The 19,084-nt window shown below is 40.1% G+C and overlaps 1 protein-coding gene across 4 annotated transcripts in view; it reads left to right on the top strand.

Annotated features, from left to right (window-relative positions):
• The first annotated feature begins 638 nt into the window (after positions 1-638).
• The window catches only part of LOC120540466 (protein kinase C delta type-like), a 90,401-nt gene continuing 71,955 nt past the window's right edge, over positions 639-19,084 (top strand). For 2 of the 4 annotated variants that reach the window (XM_039771306.1, XM_039771303.1), the window contains exon 1: positions 640-770. The gene's annotated coding sequence lies outside the window, so the exon portion shown is untranslated. Of the gene's footprint in view, positions 771-19,084 lie in introns of all 4 variants that reach the window. The other 2 variants (XM_039771304.1, XM_039771305.1) reach the window with 2 other exon arrangements.

Raw genomic sequence — 19,084 nt, 5'->3', positions numbered from 1 at the left:
AGTTTATTGCAAGTACTAAGACTGGATTCTTGTATGAATATTTAAAAAAAACAGATTTTTAAAATGATCTCCGCTTGAATATTTCTTTATAGGTAGTCTGTGGGTCAGGTTAAGTTACGTTCATTAGTATACAGCATATTGTATTAGTACATACAGTACCTCTATGTGACACGCATCGATCGCATCGATGATATTGCATTCTACACGTACGAATTTTATTAGCTTAACATTAACACTTTAACAAAGACTGTTTAAGGATTTTCACTTGTAAAGTACCAATAACAGCTGTTTCATATTACAAATGTACATCTATGAGAAAAATTTAGGCATCTGGGAGCTTTACATAGAACTACATGTTATAAATACAGTTTCTATATACTTTCGATGAAACTCACAACTTCAGACTGTCACACTCAACCGCTTCTTTAGGCCCCACGAAGAGCAAGCAAACCAACCCCCTTCGCTAAACGACTCCTCCCTCTCCAGGTGCGGTATGTAGCTGTTTGTAACGCGCCAATTGAGCACCTGGCGATGATGCTCCGCCCCAAATCGGCTCCTCTACGCTCCGCCTCTGCGAGTAAGCTGCTCCCCCTCCTCTCCCGCCCCCATCGCAGCTCTCTACTAGCATTCCGCCTCGCTGTACTTCCTTAAACAATTAACTGCGAAGAAAGTCGGTGTGCAGGGAGCTAGAAGGAGACAGTAAGTCTAGCCGGGACCAACGGAGTCCCTCGCTGCTGCTTACAACTACCTCTACTTTTAAAGATCAGAAGGTGAGTTTTATGAAACTGTAAATATTTAATTTTGTCGTTCACGTCAGCGATCGTCTCGTCGCCCCGAACTTGAACCAGAGGGACTAGGAACTTGGCGGGCTCGGCCTGGTGGGGATCGCGGGAGGAGTGTATTTTGAACTGAAGAACCTTCTCTGTGCGCCACCTCGGCAAAGAGTAGGGATACGTGTCAGCCCCACGCCCCCCGATTTTTGCTTGTAACAAAGGCGACTTTGTCCACGGTGTCTGGAGGGATGCGGGCTTTGCCCTCTGTCCGCACAGGTGCGATCAGCACCGCTCCGCCGGTTCCTTGGTTGACTTTGACGTGTCGCGTGTGGACCTGGTATGTTGTCTCCGCTTCAAGTCTTTTATTCAGCGTTTGTTTTCAGACAGGGAAATATTTTTTTTTAATTACGAAGGACAGTTTCTTCATGTTTGCATTTTTGACAAACTATGGAACTTTTTTACTTTTTAGTCAGAAGAATCGATTGCTTTAAATTTTCCGGGTTTTTGGGATGACTGATTACTTGCTTATAGTTTGGTGGTGTTAATGAATAGGCAGATGGGACGTCTAGAGATGAAGTATATGTTGAATTCCTGGCATGATATCTGTAGGGGGTAGCATTTACAAACACACACATGTACTGTACATTTATTTATATATATTTTGTTAAGTTTATCCATTCACTTGTTTGGCTTTCACACAAGGTGATTTAAACATTTCAAATGTTTACATTTCTTTTTTTTTCAGTTGGAGCCCAGTCAGATGAAGTGGCTTGCTCATGGTCATACAGTGTCAGTAGTGCGATTTGAACCAAGAACCTTAGGGTCTGAAGTCCAAAGCCTTAGCCACTAAGACACACTGCCTTCCATTTTTTTAGTGGTTAACACTTTGTAAATAATTGAAATTGGCTTCCTGCTTTGTTATTCTGCATTGTTTTACCTGCTCAGGTTTTCACAGTGACAAACTGATGCTTCACTTCTGCTTTGTCATCTCAGAGTTGCTTCTCTAGCTTATCTATGTCACTGGGGTAAGCAAGCACATGTCGTCCACTGCTATGAACAATCCATTCATTCTTAGAGTTATGTCTATTGCAAAGTATTGTGGTGAAATGGAGCTTGTGTCTGTACCATTGTTTTGCCAGCCCTGACCCTTCCATTGTGTACTAATTTATAGTTGCCAATGGCCAGTAAAGACTCCTCAGTTAACCCAGCTGTACGCATTTTGGCCTTATGAGAGGACATGATTTGAAACAATCTAGAGGTGAACATTACTCAAGTTTGAAAACACTCACTCCCAAACACCACTGTGGTTAACTGTTGATGCCCTTTTAAAAATGGCTGTAGTACACTGATGAGGTATCCTTGTTGTTTGTGAAGTCCTTCCCCACTCCCCACCCCCACTTAAAATGGAAGTAATTTCCATGGGTGTGACTATTTTTCTTTAAGAGTTAATACCCTTGTTATGATGGTCTCTTTCTTCACCTGGGCAATTTGAGTCAGATGTGATTTATTTGCATGGTGAGGTACAATATGCTGTTTTACTCAGGGGCCATGTGTGTGTGTGCCATGCAGTGTGCTCTAAATTTTTTAAAATAAGTGCTTTGACTGTGTCTTGTTCCTTGAAGGTCTTTCAGAAGGTGAGAAGCTGAAAGACAGGTTTGCCTGCTGTGAGTCTGAATATATATTTGACCCTTTTCGATTTCACCAGATCCAAAGGAAAGTGCAGTTCAAATTCCTTCTGTCTAAAACCGCACCACCAGGTAATGTATGTGTTTCTGAGAATGTGGATTGTGTTCCCTGTCCATGACTTCCTTAACAGGACATTGTCATTTGTGTCTCATTTGATTGGCTAATTTTGCTGCCGGCAGTTTCGTTCTGCATCTTATGAGTGATTCTCCTGTTGGAGTGTCCCCTGCTGCCGCTAGTGTCTCTTAAGTAGGTAACCTATATTGTGTTCCCTGCGTCAGTTTAGCAGTGACTCATACTCGTCTCTTCTGCAGTCTGACATTTGTGTTGATTAATCGTGCATTGGTGGTGCAGGTAATCTCACTTCATCTTACTTCTGACTCGTTCTTGCAGGTAATTTTGTCTTACCTTACAAGTGAGGCCAATCACTCCTTTTGTAACTTTTTTTAACGTTTCAGATTTTTAAGTAGACCTTACAAACTTTGCATGCTTGATGAATAATATGCCGTAATATGTAGTCTGAAAGTAATGTATTTGTTTAGGATGGCAGTCTTCAAGTTTTGTTTCTTTCGTTTGGAAATAAAGTGAACTTTTGTAAAGCTGAACTCTCTAAAAGCATTTGAAGACTTGAATCAAATGCCAGTGTTTTTCCTTGAACAGCTTTCGTTCTGCAGCCTTAAGTGTGATGTGTATTGCAGGTCAAAGTACAGGGGCAGGCTTTGCTCCTATAGTGTGTTTGGCGCAGTAGTGCCCCTTGTAGAATTCTTCGTAGCTGCGCTTGCAGAATGTGATTTGAGTGTAGAGGTCAGCAATACTGCATCAGTGCCGCAGAGTCCTGGGTTAAGTTGTAGCCCAGTCATTGTCTGAAATCTTTGGGTTTGTTCTTCTTATATATGTATCAGTTTTTGTCGAGATAATAATATTATTATTAAGTTTTATTTATGTAGCATTATTCATACACTAAGGGACACTTTACAATTCAATACACACAATAACAAGACAGTAGAAATTACATACATGAAAAAGAATAATACTCATTGAAAAGATGTGCTTTTAACAGAAGTTCGAAATTAATAATAGATTTTTCCTTGCAAAGGCTAAAAGAGGGAGAGAATTCCAAATTTTAGGGGCTATCACTCTGAAAGCTCTGCCACTCATAGTTACTAACCTTTATTTAGGTACAGTGAGTAACTTAGCGTCCAATGATCGTAATGTACTTCCTTTTACATCCCAAAGATGGAAAAGTTTGGTTAACTGACAGTTCTAAAATGTCCACTTATCAGTCTGTGTGTGTGTGTGTGTGGACCCTATGGTGAACTGGAGTGCCCGGCATTGTTGGTTTCAGCTGTACACCCGATGCGGTCAGGGTGGACTCCATCCATTAATCTACCTGATAATGGATTGCTGATGCATGCAAATCAAAGCGCAGAAAACACCTGTTGTGACTGAATTCTAAATATCAGTGCTGTTATATAACACTTTTGTATTTGACTTGGAAAAAAAGTTTATGAAGTAAAAGCCTTCACTCTTTTCTCCTGTTTAGGTTGTTAAACTGCCATGTAATGTATGGCTACCTGGTGAAGCTTTTTAATTATCTTTACTGAAGGTTTTTTTTTCTGTCGGTGTGAAGATTTTGTTCCTCTGTTTAGATGAAGGCAAGGCCTCATATGGACAAATACAGGCAAAGTGGTAACAGGCCCCCGGTCACCTCAGGATTTTACAAGAGAGCCATGTTTTGTCTTTGTGATAACTAAAGAAACATGCTGATGTCACCCAACCCTCAGTATTGCTTAGGAACGAATGCTGTCTGGGCCAGTTCTCATCCACCCAGAGATTCTTGAAACCAGAATCAAGCAACAAACTGATTTTGGTCATTTGTTTTTTTGCATTTTGGGCTGCACAGTAAATGTAAATGTCTAACCATGTTCATGTGAATCTTCTTCCAGGCTCGTAGTGTTTATGTAGTGTAGTGCAAAGGAGAAATGTGAGGGCGCCAATCCGGTCATTCCTGTTTAAACAAAAGGAAAACTAATGAACAAAATATGTGCTCTGTGGAGCAAAATGGAACAAAAGGCTTCCAAAATCAAAACCTGCCATTGAAGCCTTGAGTGGCTTTCGTGATCAGTCAGTAGTTTGGACCTCCATCCTGCGGTGTGCTCTTTTCACAGATGATGCCTCCTGGTATCCTCGGGATTTAGAGCTGTGGGCCTGGAAGGTGTGGAGTCAAATCCCCTCACTGTTTGTGTTCTCAGTACTGTGGAGGGAACAGAAGAGGGCATAATTGGCTCCAGTGTCCCCTCTCCACCTAGGCTGGTAGTGTATACCTCCGACGAGTCTGGAGAGTGAGCCACTGATGTGCATGTGTGACATTTTTGTTTTTTTTCTCTCTTGTTGTCGATTCACTCTCATAGCTCTAGAGCCTTAAGTTTGAATCCTGACCTGGTTGAGGTCTGTTGGAAGTCTGCATGCTTTTCTTGTCCTGTCTGTGTGGGCTTTTATCCAGGTACTCTGGTCCCCCTCACATTTTCCAAAGACCTGAATGCTGTCTTAAATGGGGACCCTAAATTGTCCCTGGTATGAGTGTGACTGATTGACTGGAGTCCTGTCCAAGATGGGCACCTGCCTCGCCCGGTGCTTTGCTACCGGCAAAGGCCCTAGCACCTTCACACCTTAAACTGTATGAGCAAGTTATAAAATTAATATATCAATAGGAGGAAAAGCTCATTTTATGTACACGCTAAACAAAGAAAACAACATCAGTCAACAGTAAACAACTAACCATAATTTTTTAAATAATTACATTTTAATTTTTGAGGCAATATATAGATGAAAAAAGACTGATAGCAATGAGATTGTCCAATATAAATCAAAGGATGCGATGTTCTGACTGTATACAGGCTGGTGAGACCACATCGGGAGTACTTACTGTGTACACTTCTGCTCGCGCACCACAAAACTGGCATCTGGAAGAAGTGCAAAGAAGACCAATCAGCAGCATCCTGGGAGAAAAGGGCAAGAACCTGCTCTGAGAAGACCAGAGCATTAAACCTCTTTAGTCTTGTTTGCAGATGGTTACATCTAATTCAGTGTTTTACAAACCGCCAAGGTGTTCGACTGAATTGCTTCAGTTACAAAGTGATTAAATCCTACGGTAATGATACATGGTGCCGGAGACTGGCAATGTTGATCAGCAGAATTTTACTATACTCTATAAATGTGACAATAATAACCCTTTAAACCTGTAAACAAAATAAAGAACAAAATGGTAAATTAAGAAAAGTACATTTAATATTCAGGAAGCACTTCTCTAGAGAAAGTTTCATGGGAATTATGAACACAAGTAAGTCATATGGCTCATGTGACAGCTTTACAGCAATTTTTAGGTACAAATTAACTATCAAGTAACTGAATATGCTTGATGGACAGAATGGCTTCATCTTGTTTGTCAAACATCACAAATTATTTTTTTTGCATTTCTTTTGAAAATTAAAATGTGATTTAGCATTTTCTGTACTCTTGTCTTTAATTTCCCATGGCATACAACTAAGCTGAGCAGGGTCCATAAATGGGAAAAATTTAATACGTCTATATTTCAATTAGTCTTTAAAAATCTATATATATAATTCACTAAGGCAAGACACCCATGGAAAGCACGCCGGAAGGGGCGTGGATTCAATAAGCCGACAAGTAAGACACCTATGGCGCACGCAGGGAGGAGCCACGCCCACCAACTCCAAGACCATTGGATACGACGACAACTCGCAGAGCCACGCCCACCAACTCGAACGCGATGACCCAGAAACAACGGCGTCATTTATATTCGTTTGTCGTAGAGGCCTCATGTACCTCCGAGCCACCTTGACTGTTCATAGAGGCATGTTTCTTGCGGAGGTGAGTCGCCATATGCGGCATGTGAAACGGTTTGTGAGGGGTATCCCATGGGATCCTTAAAACAATACTTTACAACTGAGGTTAAAACACAATGAAGTAAGCAGTCTTTAAAAACCGAGTTTTTGGTTACAACGCATGACCGCGTGTACCATAGCAAACTGTTTTACACGCTACATACAGCAATTCACATCCGCGACAAACATGCATCTTCTTCACTCACGGACAATTATATGTTGCTCTCTCCAGAGTTCCACCTTTTCATTCACTTTCTGTTGTATCCTCAAACCCTCCCTTTTTAGACAACTGTGTCTTTCCAGAAGTGTTCAACCATCAATAAATAATTATGCGGCGTTTGTTATGCTGCGGGTTCACTATTGTGTTGTATTTTGCTCTCTCCAGAGTTCTATCTTTTCATTCACTTACTGTTGTATTCTCACATCAACCCGTTTTAGACAACCGTGTCTTTCCAGAAGTGTTTAGCATTCAATAAATAATTATTCATGGGATTGAGCGTGTGTCTACCAGGCGCAGAGAGGCGTGGGTAAGCCGTTGAACCCCATTCGGACTGCAAACCATGGAATTCCCACTAAGTGCGACTCATACACTCTCACTGGTTGCGTCCCTACCCTTTGTACACACCCCCCCTCCCACCTCGTTACTACCGTGGTCGGGTGTCTTGGTGGATTATATATAGAAAAGCAGCCAAAACCGCACAGAGCAATGAAACGTCTACGTGAGTCACAGGTGCATCTGGACTGTGTAAGGACGACAACGACTCCAGTGACGGGTGGGAGGTGGGCACACGAGCGGTCAGTGCATACTGAACGAGAAATCAGCAGACTAGCATGACGGAGGGAGCTGAATGGACATCCTTCTCCTCTCCTCCCATTCCACACTCCGCGCCTGAGTGCAGTGCACTCGCATCCGTCCGTCTGGCAGGAGAAGGTGTGATGGCGGTCTGCCAGTTTTCAGTCACGGACAATTCTGTGTTGGTTCGTTCCGTGAATTGTTACAATGTTGCTTTTCTTGGTGATTTATTACATTACTGATTTTTGAAATGTTAATTTCTCTCTGTGCTTAAAAATCATTTAAAAACCGGCCTGATTATGCGGCGTATGGTACGCCGCGGGTTGGCTAGTATGGATATATTGTAACCACAGTGAAACATATATTGCGTTATCAAGACTGGTTTTATATCATTAGTCACACTGCCACTGAGCTTCAGTTGTGACCATTCTATTATTTACATTCTGGACAAAAGAGTGATTTTTCTAAACGATGTAATAGCCTTAGGATGCCATTCAGCTAAAGACATTTTCTTTGATGGTTTATAAAGATGGCGAAGTATTTCAAATTACTTTTTTTTTCCTCTTCAAAACCACATAAACAACTGTGAACATCCATGATCATAGAGTGCATTTCCTTTTCCTTATTTCTATCAGCCCGATAATCTAGCTGCTTATTATTGAAAAAGTGTCTGAATTGATATTAAGCATAGAATTCATTTTAATGTTTTGCCATCTTTTATAATTGATCTCCATCAAAATAATGTGAATTTAATACCCTCAGAAAATCTAATGCTTCTGAAAATATGTGGTGCCCTTCCATCACAATACATAACGTAACACTCCCAAACCCACGTTAACCTTTACCAGCTGAACTGGGTCCAAAGCAGGAAACGGATGCCTTGGTTAGCCGACTGTTTTGTCACTGGGCCCACTCGCACGCCCCTCCAATTGCAGAGTCACACTAACAGTTAGCCTAACCAGATCATTCTTAGGTTATGGGAGAAAAACCCAAGAGTGTGAGTGTGCATGGGATTTGATCCGAGGATACCAGATTCATGAGGCAGCATCGCCATTCTTGTGGCATCTGATGACAGTATTTTTAATCACAAGGGTGTGCCATGCCAGCTTACGCCTCTGCTCTCTGTGAAGCTGGCTTTGTTGGTTAGCAATGCCCCTGAGACTAGCAGTGATACCACCCTTATGCTGATTCAGTGTAAAAACACACACTGTCCTCGAGTTGCCCTTTCACCTTGCCTGCTCTTCTCCTGACTGTGATACTAAATCAACCTGTAATTATATGTTACTTGCTTTCTGTTGCAGAAGTTTCGTGCCTTGCCACTTAAGGGGATTTTCAGTTTAAGTTTTGCTCTGTGTTTTTTTCATCATGCAAGTCCCAGGTCATGATTCGTGTTGCGTTGGTCTGCAGTGGAGGTTTGGTGTAAAGTAAGGATTGATGCATGGGTTAAATTGTCTGCTGATTAAGACCCATTGTGTTCCCAACTAAATTATTTAGTGGTGTTGCAGAGTCTCTATTGAATCTGTAGATATGGCTTTTTTATCTGGCCCTGAGCACACTAAGTCACAGGTTTGTCCACCTGATGCTCAATTTAGGGGGTGTTAAACTTTGCAGAGATGGTGACTCGTGTTTCCTGATCACCAAGCCTAAGGCTGAAATTCTTATTTCTAGGTGGAAAGATTTAAACAGCCTTTACTGGAAGCCATTCAGTATTAGAAAAAGCACATATTTTATATTTACAAAGTACTTTTAGCAGAACATTTAGAAACAAACTTAATCCAATTCAGAATAGCAGGGTATTGGGGCCTATACTAGAAACGTTAATGTGCAAAGTATGAGCCAGACCAAGACAGGATACCAATCCTGCAAATATCCACACTGCCATCAGGGGTGAGCTACCCCCCAGCCTGGCCATAGCACAACCCACAGAAACATGGGTGGGAACATGTTGATTCCACGAGTATTACGAGTTGGTAAGGAATTTGAAACCGAGGACATGGATCTGAGAGACAGCACCACTGATCACTACACTACGATGCCATCCTTGTTCTAAAGGTTCTCCTGCATAGGACTGCTTAAGAGCTACTTTTTTAAAATACATACTATATCAGCGTCTGGTTCAGTCTAATTTGGCATATAGTTCGTCCTTCTGGAATGTTTAGAGACATGAGAGGCATCACTATAAATTACAGACTCCCAAGCAGTTTGGCTTCCTTTTTTGTACCTTATAAAAACAGGCAAGGAGTCAAGACTGACTAACGCAGTAAACAACACCAGGCCCTTTACGACAGAGGTCACCAGTTAAATGTCATTTACCTCCAATCTGTAAAATGCTTACATTATGTGCTAGATGGCAAGAATAATTTTTAAAGCAATGCTGAATACTTGTGTCTTGTACAGACAGGGCTGCTAACTGTCATAACCTGTTTGGCTGCTCATCTTGCTTCACCACTGCTCCATTGCCAAAATCAGAAGTGGCTATTCATAGCTTCTAGTTATTGTGTTAACTGCTAAAACCGTTGGCGCATCTATTGAATATTTAATACTTATTTGGCGTTTATAGAAGTGTTTTTTAGAGCAGGTTATTAATTTATTTAGTAGAGAAGCAGCAACAATAAATTGTTAGAAGTTCAGCTTCTATGTCACCTTGCATAGTTCACCTTCAGGCTATGCACAGAGAATGTGTATGTGCTCAGAAATCGGTTGCATACACACTCGCATGCTAAGCTAATGCAAACAAATACACTTATTTTTAGTGGGAATGGCCATGTAAATTCAAACTGACAATTAAACCCTTAGTTTTGATGGGGGCTGTAGCCAGTAGGTAATTGGAGGCTCCCATTAATACTCAATTATCCGATTAGTTTTGTTGAATGCTGTGATGTACGATATTTATATCTTAAATAGACGAATCACATCATTCACGGATACACAATCTGCAAACGAAGGTCCCCCACAGCAGCCATTTTTCATGAGCAGATGCCTGCAACTCACAGCCACAGCAGTGCTAACACTTACCTCAACAGCAGAACAACATCTGGCTGAAATTTCTCTGTCTGAAAACTTTTCATTGATCTGATCTAATTTTTTTTTCTTTTTTCTTAAAGTAAACCTAGAGTTTGCATGCTTACATGAAAAGGTTGACAGTAATGGAATATTTTGGGGTGCTAACACAGCCCTCTCTGATTACAACAATGCTTTATGGTGCAACAAAACAACTAAAGAAAGGCAATCGCTCATACTGGGTTATCTTCAGCTGTGTCAATGGTTTGTCAGACTCTAAACTCCTTCGGTCGAGTTGTCTCCTATAATAAGTGATGCCTCCTTCTGGGTAGACATCCTTTTGAAGCCCCGGGGTGGTGTCATTTACCCTCACTGGATGGTTTCTTGATACTGGAGAAAGGAAAATGACAAGAAAGTTAGTAACAGCGCCCCATCTTGGCCTGGGATGGTATCACATACCTGGGAAGAGCTTAGATAGTGATCCTCAGACACACATGTGTGTTAAATTTTGGTTTCTTATCACACAGATTAATGTATTTGTGTGCTATAGTGACACCCTGACACAGACCAGAGCTGCAACTCTAGATAGTTAAGTGCACAGAAGACAGAAGTACTCCATTTTGAGGGTGAAAACGGGCTAAAGTAAAAAAGAAATTCCATAATGTTTTTTATTTAAATTTGTATTTGAGCATTTTTTTTTCTTGAAAACACTATAACTGTACTATACCTGCAGGAAATAGCCATAGTTTAGTTGTGATGAAAACAAAAGATCAAGCCAACTGAAGTGTCAAAGCCTACACATTAAACAGAAATTGTAGGCGAGAGGGACATGTGAAAGGAGTCTTTCCCGGAAAAGAAGCGCACTTAATAAATGTTCAAGTGATTCTCAGAGTTTTTTCACAAACTTGTACAGTGAAGGCCCTGCGCCACTGCAATATTTAAAGGTACCCGAAGATGACTTCATAATGAGACAAAAATGGCAATACTGTGACCATACCGATGCCGTAACAAAGTCACGGTCACTTGGAAAACTAACAAAATGGTGGTGGAACATGGAAATATAGAGGCACTAGTGCATTATAAAAATACAACTTTTAAATTTTAAAAGCAAAATGGGTAAAATAAAAAATAACAAAACATGTGTGGAACCTTTATTAAATAGTTCAAAAGTGTAGATGCCACAAGGTGATTTTATAACAACATGTTTTGAAAACTTACATTCAGGGACCTACCATAATTTTCATTTTTGAAGCTGAGAAGATCATGGAACCCTCGTGATTCTGTATTTCATTCCCTGGCTGTAGACATGAGGCCATGCTGGCTAAAAGTGACAACCGAGGCGACAATGTAAAATGGATAGATTCTGTAATTTTAAAAGCTTGCTGCTGGTTCTAATTAAAGCCAATGTCACATTATGTGACTTCTAGTCGGACTTGCCGACTGAGTTTGGTGATCTTGTCAATGGGCCATGTCAATTTAAATTGCTAAAAATCACTGGGGGTGTCACATTTGGCAACTAAGTGCCGACCTTGCAGCGCATCTGTGCTTGCCATGTTTTAAGGCAGAGCTAGTGCTGTATGAACGGTGGACAGGTATGGCGAGTTCAGCTGCAATCTCGGGCACTTTGTTTTTTTTTTTTTTTACATTCTGTTGTGTTATGTAAAACAGAACACAACAGGCAGTGAGCTTCTTTTCTGATTATGAGGACCAAAACACCTGTGTTTCTTTATAACTCGTCGCTACATTTAATGCATTGTACTTCTGCATGAGCATTCATTGGTTTTCCATTCTCGTGCACAAAGAGTCACACGTACAACTAAAGGCAAAATCAAACCTGAGTGAGGAGTGTAGTAGTTGGACTGAGTCGGTGGGCATGTGGCATTAGGTAAGTGGCTTCTCAGGAGCGTGCTGCCAACTGCCTGCAACTCACTAGTGATATGTAAATAGAGGCTACGACTGAATATCGTGGGAAGAGTCATTTAGTGTGACTTGGCCTTAACTAAGAAGGTTGAAGTCCATTGTTCACAAATTCTAACTGGAGTTAATAAATAAATTGGGCAGAGGAATAATGAATCCCATTCAAAAGCAATTAGATGTCATTGCAGAACCCCCTAATCAGGGTGATAATATTGAAAAGATCAATTCTGCACAAGTTACATTTGTGTTTTACTGTTTCTGGTCTTCTTGCATTTACGTCTAGACCCTGATTATTGAAAGTGGAGTCCCCTCTAAAAACGGGAAATGTGTGGTCCAATTTGTGAAACTCCTGATGCCTTTAAATTTTACCAAAGACATCAGAGCCAAGGTGTTGAAGGTTCTTAAAGGACAATTCAGATTTATAATGTGACAATCCAAAAACATGTACCAATATAAAGCTTCTGATGGACACTGGCAAGCATTTTTCAATTAGTTGGGCTTTCATGGGAAAATGGCTTCTGTGCGTATTTATTTGTGTCGTTCCAATAAATTATGGAATTGCTTTTTATCACAGTTTTTTTTTAACTTGCAGTGCTTCAGAATTCATAACTGCTGTTTGAAAATGTTATTTTTAATCATTAGTTGACTATTTCCAAGTTGTTATGCACTTTATAACAAGTTGGTCACTTTAAAAGAGGTATATTGAAGCATTTCCAGTTACTTCTATTTTAATTAGAATTGGTGATATTTATTATACATTTTCACATCTGTAGTTTTATTATTCACCAACTGTGCAGCTGGAAAGCATCACTGCACATTGACCTGACCATACAGTCTCATCAGGAGCCTGAACTTTGACATGTCAAGAGTTACCTAACAGTGTAGTAGGTATGGTTGCCCCTTGGAGCATATTATAACTTTCACACATGTTGCTTTCCTTCACATTTTACACTAATATTCTGTTTATATGCTGTCAGCTAAGTGGCTGGCCCCTTGGGTAGGAAAGTGAGCTTACAGATGTTGTAGTAAATTCTGCACATTTGCAATGGTGGCATTTGTTACTTTCATTGCTGCCAGTAAATAGGGTGACCACTGAATTTATTTTGAAGGTAGAGAACTGTCCAAGGTACTTTAAGAAAATGTTATTTTTTTATGAACATACTGCCCCCTTCTTCTTTACATTTGAGTGTCTTTTATCCCTCGAGTTTGTGGCTTCTCCTTATGGGTTAATAAATTTCATTGACTCATAATTTAAATGATGGAATTGGTAGCTGTGATGGAAGGTGCAATTGTGTGTTCTGCTGTGAAGCATTTTTAGCAAGATCTTTGATTTGGCAGCCAGCATTCAATGTGCCAAGCAGTAGGGCTTTGTGGTCCCTTGCAAATGTTCAGCTGCGTAGTTGTGAATTATGTTTTACTTTGGATGAGAAATGTCACTACCACACTGAAGGCAACCACCTCAAATCCAAGTTCGGTAAAGTAACTTCTCATTTTCTATCCTTCTGTGTGGGCTGCTAGCTAGCAAGTAATTGTGCATGCTCTTTAACGGTTGTTCATGTGTCTGATCAGGGGATGACAATATTGTATTAAGTGCTAACTACAAATCTAACAAGAACCTTAGCCACGTTCCAAGTGTCTGTCAGCCTCCTTGGATGAATGTGTGTAAGTATCCATGATCCAGGAGTAATGGTAGCAGGTTTCTGCCTCTAAGAGTCTAGCACCTTTGGGAAAACAACTTTTCTTTTGGTGGGACACATAGTGACATGTGAGTCACCCTTGGCCACAAGATCAGGTTTCCTTTGTAGTTGCTTAAAAAGCTGAATACTAGCAGGTTTACCATATTATTTCTATGGATTATACCAAGGCATGAGTTAGCAGGTTTTTTTGGATTTAAATCTCTTTTTTTAGGTGTGTTCACATGTAATGCAAAAGGCACCTACTGTGGTTGCCATAACTGTCCATGCACGTGAAACAGTCTGGCTCCCACTGGACTGATTTTGTTAAATATGAAATCCTTATTCTTAAAGGAAACTTGTTAAGAAGTTTCACTTTTAGTTGAAATATCTTCAATACAATGCCATGTAGAAATGTTTTAAATTTCAAAATCTCACTTTGAAAGGCCCTGTCAAATTTGTGAACTGTCTTAAAATTCAGCTTTACTTACGGATTAATTTACTGTTTAAAATCTACTTTGAGACAGGTCATTTTAACTTGTATATTTTATAGAATTTACTGATCCAGCAGCTGTGGGTGATGACAAAATGGAGAAAAGCTGACAGAGTTGTGTGTGCTATAGCAGCTTATGCTTCCGTACACCTATATCTCCTAAGCTTACTTCTCCTGCTCCTTAAAATTGTTGCATATAAGGTGCATAATGTTTGTGACCACATAAGTTGAAAAAATGCAAGGAAAATAACGTACATAGAAATGAATGAAAGATAGAATGAGTTCTCTGGCCATGGCATGGTGACACATCATAAATAAGTACTCAGGATTTAAACTACACTAAAAACAATCTCATGCCTGCAGTATCAGGAAATCCTAAAGATTCGACATTTCTCTGACACTACAATTTATTGTCCGAACAACACAATGACCTGCTATCCATCATGGGCTGCTGCAGCCAACAATTCTACCCCGAGACTTGAGATATTCTTTACAGAGTTTTTTCAAAAATGTTTAGTTTAAGAAATTTGAAGTGGTAGACCCTTCACAACAAAAACATTTATTTTTATTTTTCTATACCATATTATCATAATTATTATAGCTCAAAGTGCTTTAAAAGAAGTCAAAGACATAGTCACAAAAAAAGAAAAACAAATTTACTTTGGCAAAAATAATAATGAATATGTAATAAAAAATAAATATGAGATTACACAGCCTAGATATAGAATCAGTAGGAAAGTAGAGTTTAATGTAATATTGTATTCTGAGTCTCTAAGGAGAGTCTGATGATAAGGTCAGATGGCTGGGAGGACTGAAAAAAAAACTACAGTTAAGCTGTAGAGAAAACCAAAATCTGCAGAGGTTCCAAGGCCACCACTGTACATTCTATCTAACATAAATGTGCTCAAGTCATTCCTCGTTGTTTGCAGGCTTCGTCCCAGAGGGTTCACCACAGTGGCTCTTGTAGACAGACAGGGCACTTGCCTTCATTCAAGCATTACAGGTACCTCCATCAGAAAAAAATGGAAAAGAAAGCAGAGAGAAGTAGAGCTTAGTAATGATTTCAGATCCCAGAAGAATACTTTTATTCTATGTGTGTACTGTATAGTCTGCTAGGAATTCACCTAAAATGTAGCGACGAAAAAGCCAAATTAAAAAAGTGGGTTTTTAGCAGTTTTTACTTAAATGATCCACAGTGTTAGCCTGATTGCACGTCAGTCGGTAAAGTATTTCAGAATTTTGGTACATAACTGTAAAAGGCTACCTCGCCAGTTTTATGCTCAGATCTTGGAATAATAAGAAGGCCACTATTAGAAAATCTAAGGTCACGACTTGGAATGAAGAGGGTCAGGTACTCCAAAATATAGAAAGGAGCAAGATTATTTAAAGCTTTATATACCATTTGTAGTAGGTTTAAAGTCTGTTCTAAAGGACATGGGGGACCAATGTAATGACGCTAAAACTGGAGAGATGTGCTCAGATTTTCTTTTTCTGGTTGTGATTTTTCTGTATTCTAAACTAACAACCAACATCTAACAACAGCACATTAATAAATACAATTTATTAAATTTTTTCACCATTTTAGTCGGACTCTATCTATTTTGGCCCCCATTTGACTATCTGGGCCCAGTTTTCAACTGCATGATAGTGCTGTTAAAAACCATTTATTTGATGTATCCTACTGAAGCATGTAATTACAGTCTAGTATCACTACTGTTTTTTGAAAAATAGTTACTGTTCCAAAAAAAAAAAAGAAAACATAATGTGATAACTCTGAAGTCTCTAGAAAATTTAAAATGCTCCAACTTTGATATCAAAGTCTCTGGATACACTTGAGAGTTACACAATGCTTTAATCTTCCTAATTGTTGCAGCCATTTGCAGGTCATTTTGTCAATGATGGCTACCGATCTTTTCGGCTCTTTACAGCCTGTTATCTTAGTTGTGGATACTGTAAATAACAGGTTGTCATCTTTGTTTTTTTATTTTTATTTCTCATTTATCATTCTTCCCTCTCCCAGCTACTTTGTTTTTACAAAGGCAGCGTTAGCATAGTTCATTTCATATATTTAAAATTGAGAAGATTTCTCCCTCTTCCTCTCCTAAGCTGTAGGCTTGTTCCGTCAGCCTCTGGCACTAGTGTGGTGCCTTCAGAAAGACACAAAGGCTGTCTGTGCCTGAAAGGTGCCTGCATATTAACAGGAATATGGGGGTGCACAGAGTATGCTCTGGCCCACATCTTGAGCTGGTGTCTGAAGCTCAGATTCATTTTCATTCTTGCTCGTTTCCTAATTCTTATACTTACTAGTTGTTTTCTGAAGACTTCACCTTCATTTACTTTAAGTATTGTTGAGAAGGGTGTGGAAGGTGAACAGAGTTGCTTAGCAAGCTTAATTAGCCTGAAAAAGCTCTCTGATTTCTTTTTGTTCAAAATCCTCTGGGCTAATAGCTAAATCGGAATGCAGAGGTTTTTGTTTTCTGTACTTTTAACTGCCACTGAATTATTTGCTACTCACTAAAGAATGAACCTTGAGTTTACTTCAGTTGCTCAGCATTTTTGTTTTGAAAGGCAGTTTGTAAATTATTTCTGTTCTCAAAGTGTGCAAAGAGAAACTCTTTAAATTCCTTCCGTGCGTATAACCCTAACCTTAACCCCGTCCCAGCAACAAATAACACAAATTATAGACCCAAACTGAAGTTATACGTAGAATATCTATCTATCTATCTATCTATCTATCTATCTATCTATCTATCTATCTATCTATCTATCTATCTATCTATCTATCTATCTATCTATCTATCTATCTATCTATCTATCTATCTATCTATCTTATATTCTCATTATATATATCAATATATATCTGGGGACAGTACCAAAAGATTTCAAGGATGCATAGATAGTTCACATATTCAAACGTAAAGGGGATCGCTCAGTATGTGATGATCATCAAGGCACAGCCCTATTATCTGTCCCTGGCAAAATACTTGCACGCGTGATCATGAACAGATTATACACGTACATGTCCGAGAGTCAGTGTAGCTTCCGTCCTGGGCGTAGTACCATGGACATGAAATTTGCTGCAAGACCGCTTCAAGAGAAGTGCCGCGAACAAAACAAAGATCTGATTGGCTGTCCCATAAATCTGGTGAATATTGTCTGTTCATCACTGAGGATGGCAAAATGTCACAGGAATTCTGTGTGCTTGCCCCACTCCTGTTCAACATCTTCTTCTCATTTATGCTGTATATAGCTTTCAAAGATTGCAACATTGGTATTCCAGTACAGTTTCAGAACAGATGGTGACATCTTCAATCTTAACCGCTTACGGGCCAAGTCCAAAGTCCATAATGCTATCATACGTGACCTCCTATTTGCTGATGATTGTGCTCTCATGGCTCATTCTTTGGATGACCTACAGGGCCTGATGAATCGCTTTGCATGTGCAGCCAAACATTTTGGTCTCACTGTCAGTCTCAAGAAGACAGAAGTAATGGTTCAGGCATCTTCCAGCAGTCACCTCCAACAACAAGGAGTGACTGTTGATGGGACAGCACTTGCATATGCAGACAAGTTTACTTACCTAGGCAGTGTCCTGAGCAATTCTGCGGGCAATGACCGTGATATTTCTGCAGGACTCGCCAAAGCCAGCGTATCTTTTGGTAAACTTCAGAATCGCCTCTGGAACGAACATGGAGTTACACTGTCCACGAAACTGGCAGTATATAGAGCTGTTGTCCTAACGACTTTATTCTATGGCACTGGACACTGTATTGCCGCAATCTGAAGAAGCTAGACCAGTTCCATCTACACTGTCTCCGCAGAATCATTCATGTCAAGTGGCAAGACATGGTCCCAAATACAGAGCGTGCTGTGTAAAAGTGGTATGCATGGCATCGAGGCAGTCATCAAAGCTGCACAGTTGCAGTGGTCAGGACATGTGGTGCGCATGGCAGATACTCGGATCCCATAAACAAATCTTCTTCAGACAGTTGTCAAATGGCCGTCGCTCAGTCGGGCGTCCTTTACTCCAATGTAAGGACACTCTCAAAGCCAACCTGAAGTCATGTGGTCTTACGTTACAATTTTATTAACTTGCTCTGAACCAGTCCACCTGGTGACGAATCTGTCATGAAGGTGTCCAGCACTTTGAGAAGGGCAGACTTGCACAGCTGGAAGCAAGGAGGATGCAAAGGAAAAAAGCAGCAAGACAGCTAGCCAGTGGTGTTTTTACCTGTGACGTCCGCAGTAAAACCTGCAAATCCCAAATTGGCCTACACTTCCACAAAATTACACACCGATGACGAGATCCATCGTCATGGCTTAGTCCATGATATATTTAATTATTTATTTATTTTTTTTGCCTTATAAGTTTGCCAGAGATGCACTGCAACAGGAAAACCCTTGTTTGGCAAAGAAAAATAACAAGGATGAGACCTCAGCCAAGAGAAACACATGCAAGGGAAAGGAATTCAAAGATTAAGCAGAGAGGAGAGAAAGTGACAGGACAGCATGCCCTGAGCATGAGTGCTGGCAACACTGGCAGAGCACCAATGACAAAGGGGGATCTAGGCGAGGCCCATCATTAGCTGTAGGGTAAACTATAATCTGGACAAATTAAAGGCTGCGGCTCCTAAAATATTTAAGTCCATCGGGGAATAGACTACTGTAATATATGCCTGCTTTCCATTCGCATGTATTATTAGGTCAGATTGCCAGTTTAAGCAAAGGTTTGTTTGTGAGGGGATTTACAAAATAAAGAGTATGTAATAGAAGTAACTGTTAGGAAGGAAAAGGAGCTTACAGAGAAGCAGCCTTGGGCCACAGGTTTTCAAGCTTAACTACTTCTG

This window comes from Polypterus senegalus, chromosome 12, assembly GCF_016835505.1.
Source record: "Polypterus senegalus isolate Bchr_013 chromosome 12, ASM1683550v1, whole genome shotgun sequence".
In the NCBI taxonomy this organism is placed as follows: Eukaryota; Metazoa; Chordata; class Cladistia; order Polypteriformes; family Polypteridae; genus Polypterus; species Polypterus senegalus.
The sequence above is the reverse complement of the archived record's forward strand: the minus strand, read 5'-3'. Positions and strand labels throughout refer to the sequence as shown.